The following is a 4,120-nucleotide window of genomic DNA, read 5'->3' as shown; positions in this document are numbered from 1 at the left end:
TGAAAAATGAGAATTCTTGTGTGTAAAATTTTGAATGAGGTTGAGAAGGAGTAGTAAATTGTAACCCTGACTTGGTTGTATGACAGCTTTTGAACAGCTTAGGTTAATATAGATAATAATTATTATTGATAAAAAAAAGTCATTGTTTAACTACTTACCTTATGTTTTGGACGTGAAATTTTTAAATGATAGTTTCCGTACACGGCGTAAATTGGTCCACGCGTTTTGAAAAGCGCAAAGCGAAAGCAGATGGTTTGCGCGCCTACTAGAGAGCACAGGAAATCATTTGCGAGAGAGAGAGAGAGAGAGAGAAGCTGATTGAGAGCCAGGGAGAGAGAGGACACAGAAACTGAGAGAGAGAGAGAGAGAGAGAGAGAGAGAGAGAGAGAGCCAGGGAGAGAGAGGACTCGGAAACTGAGAGAGAGAGAGAGAGAGACGAGAGTATATGAATAAGGGAAGAAGAAAGACAGAGGAGGACCTGCAGGAGCTGGGTGAAGCAGCAACAATAATTAAGAAGAGGAAAGGATCAGAAGAAGGAGGATTGATGATCAAGCCCTCTCCTCACCCAGCGTTCTATAATAATCGAGGCCTTTGCGTGCACTGCGGCGGCAACGAGCAGGCCGAGGAGGGCGAGGCCAAGAAGGCGCTTTCCCAGCTGCACTCTTACCAAATCGACAGGCGACGTGTACAGGCTGATGAGCGCGTCCAAATCGACAGGCGTCGACGCGTAGAGGCTGATGAGCGCATCGACAGCCTAATTGATGGCAATAATAATATAGTCCTCAGTACAGTAGTACAGAAAAAGCTCCATTTGGTACTAGACCTAGACCATACTCTCCTCAACTCCACCACTTTTTCCAAGGTTCCCCTCGACGAAGCCCTCCGCATTTCATCCCTCTTCAACGTCTCAAGCGGCGATGGTGGCAACACCTGCAGCGACTTTCACACCTTTCCAAGCCTGCACATGTTCACCAAGCTTCGCCCTTTCGTGCACGAGTTTCTGCGCGAGGCCAACACTATGTTCCAGATGTATGTGTACACCATGGGCAACCGCACCTACGCGGAAACGATGGCGCGTCTTTTAGATCCCTCCGGGGCTCTCTTTGGAGATCGCATCATCTCGCGCGACGACAGTACCTGCTACAACTCCAAGAACCTTGACCTCATCCCTGCACCCGAATCAGCTACCATCGTACTCGATGATTCGCACTGTGCTTGGCCGAACCGCACTGTGAACCTAATCCAAATGGACAGATACCTTTTCTTCAGCTCAAGCTGCAAGCAATTTGGCATCAACAGCCCATCTTTACTTGGGGCTCTGAAAGACGAGTCCAAAGTAAATGGGACGTTATCACGTACCCTTGAGCTACTACGCTCCGTACATCACGCCTTCTTCGAGGAGGCTAATGCTAATGAATTGGCGCAGAAAAGTGGTGCTCAAGAGAAGGATGTGAGGGAGACTTTGCGCGGATTCAGGTCGCGCCTTCTAGCTGGTTGCAAACTGGTTTTCAGTAGGGTATTTCCTATGGATGCTTCTTCTCCTCAAGCACATCCATTATGGCGCCTCGCCGAGCACCTCGGTGCCATGTGCTCGACCACCCTGGATGACTCTGTTACCCATGTCATTGCCTATGATGCAGGGACGGAAAAGGCCCAGTGGGCTCTCCACCATAATCGCCACTTGGTCCATCCTCGCTGGGTAGGGGCTGCCTATTTTACATGGAAGCGGGCAGCCGAGAGAGACTATGCAGTTGATGTGACTCCCATGCTTGGCACATTCTCTGAGACAATTGGCTTGCTGCAAGAATGCGTGCACGATGCAGGTGTGAATGTGTTTACAGGGCAACAATGTTCTGCTGTGCCTACTGCAAATCTATCAAGAATAAGCTTCTTTCTTATTGAGACCCATATCCCTCAGCAGTTGAGTTATGAATTCCCATTTAGGCAGTCGTACGCTTTTCCAAAGTCTAGCTTGAGGAAGATGAAGTCTTGATCAGAATGCTGAGCATATTCAAAGCCTTCCCACATTGCAACTAACCCTTGACAAAGCCCTTCCCTTCTGTCCCATATCCAATCGTTCAGGCGGTTGGAGAGTCTGTTTTTGGCGAGTGCATCGTGATTGTAGGCTATGTAGAGCATCGTGAAATGTTGCTGCCATTTCCCCAGAACTTCCTTTTCATCTTTTTTTTTTTTGGGTGTGTATTAATTCAATCACCTCTTTTGCCGATCAACCTTTTTTTTTTTTCTAGAGAAGATGTATTTATATTAGTAAGATTTAATTACAACGAAAAAGTAAATATTGCATGTGGCAACACAGGCAAAAAGTCACAGAAACTGTGCTTTAGCATTGTCCAGGGGCTCTGAGTTTCCTTGTGTGTGTTGCAGAAAGGGCAGAACAGTGAGATTGGGGCCCAATTAGCTAGCCTGTCCCGGGTTGGGACTTTTTGGTGTAGCAGTCACCAGAGAAAAACATTGACTAGGAGGCACGGGGTGGCTGTCCATATTGCATATGTGTGTCAAGCCCATGTTTGTGCAGTACTGGGTAGATTCCACTTGTGGCCTAGTCTGGCCTAATCTGCCAAACCAATTGGCTTGACAAGTGTGCTCCTTTCATATCTAGGAGTGATTTCCCTGTGTCTGATGCCCAGTTGACAAACCGGTTCTCTAGCTTAAGCAGTCGACCATCATGGGGGAAGCGCCTTAGCAGAGCAACTTGAAGCACTGATAAGGATGAATTGGATAGGCCAAACTGTCAAGCAATGTCTTCCCAATCAAGCCATTGGGTCGATCTTCTATCCCACAAATCATTCCATGTTTGTATGCCCTTCTTGTGGAGTTTGTGTGCCTGGCTAGCGTGTAGCAATGGCTGCGGCTCACCACTCTCCATGTTACATAGTGACCACCATATGCTTTCTCCTAGGGCTCAATCTCCAAAAAGGGTTCATTGATCAATCCATTGAAGTGATGAAACGATTTATTGCCAACCTACCACCAGCCCTTGCACTAGGGCCTAGTGTTTGATTTTGCATTTACGGGTATAGTAGCAAGCCTCTTCCCCGCGACATGATAAGTTCAGCCATTGTCCCGGCAGCTCCTTAGCATGCCGAATGAAGTGTCTCATTTTATTAGCCCCCAAGGTCGAGAAGTTTCAATTATCTACAGCCACTTGAGTGTAAGGGTCTGTGCTCTCATAGTCATGTTAATGATTCCCAATCCACCTTTCTGCTTGGGCGGGCATACTTTCTCTCACGGGATTGCATGATTTGCCCTTTCTGGGTCTCCCAAGAATCAGTTGGATCTCCCGGAAATCATGATGAAATCCTAGAAACTTGTTCTTTGCACTTTCGAAGTAGCATCCACTTTTAGGCACCTCCTATTGCCTGAATGCACCTCCTTCTCATTTACCATTAGCTTCAATTAACATTCTCTCTCTAGAAATTACACATTTCTAGTGAGATAACATCCGTTTAAAAGCTAGTAACTTATTTTATGCACTTGTAAAGGTTTATATTTCTTTTTAGCATTTAAAGATGCTCAAATATATCCCCTTGCATAACATTAGCTTTCCTTTGCCCTCTCTCTCTATAATGGCCCCTTTTTAGAGAGAGAAAGTCCTGTGAAGCTCATCAAAATACAATTTGATGACATTACCCTGCCCTTAAATCATAGTCGTCCTCGACTAAGCATGTATTTAAGGAAAGGCCTTAACATTTTAACATTTTTCTTTGGATCCACTTTTAGCTAAATTACACCATTCTACAATAGACTTAGTCTACTTGTTGGTACTTGGGAGACACAGCTGTCGCAAGCGTGTAACACATGGTAGCACTTAAAACACCTTTTCGTAATAGATTGCTATTCGGTTCTTGAGAGACAAAGCTACAGCAAGTGTGTCCGTCATACATGCATGTACTTTTAAAACATTGAAATACATAATGAAGACAAAAGAGTAGAGAGAAACCTTACTTCATTATCTTTGTTTTACATACTTGTCGTGTATTATAACCCCTCAAGTTGGTTATAAGCATTTACAAGTGTTATTGAGTCCTTAAGCTGCGGCTCCAACCATCCATTTAGCATCATCAAAAGAATAATTCTTAAACTTAACTAAACACTTACG

General features: G+C 45.2%; 1 pseudogene; it reads left to right on the top strand.

The window, feature by feature from the left end:
- Positions 1-316: 316 nt before the first annotated feature.
- On the top strand, positions 317-1,993 carry LOC147616126 (RNA polymerase II C-terminal domain phosphatase-like 4 pseudogene; annotated as a pseudogene).
- The last annotated feature ends 2,127 nt before the right edge of the window (positions 1,994-4,120 follow it).

This window comes from Cibotium barometz, chromosome 39 (assembly GCF_041138505.1).
Source record: "Cibotium barometz isolate CiBa-2024 chromosome 39, ASM4113850v1, whole genome shotgun sequence".
NCBI classification, from domain to species: Eukaryota; Viridiplantae; Streptophyta; class Polypodiopsida; order Cyatheales; family Cibotiaceae; genus Cibotium; species Cibotium barometz.
This window is presented reverse-complemented; position numbering and strand designations above follow the sequence as displayed.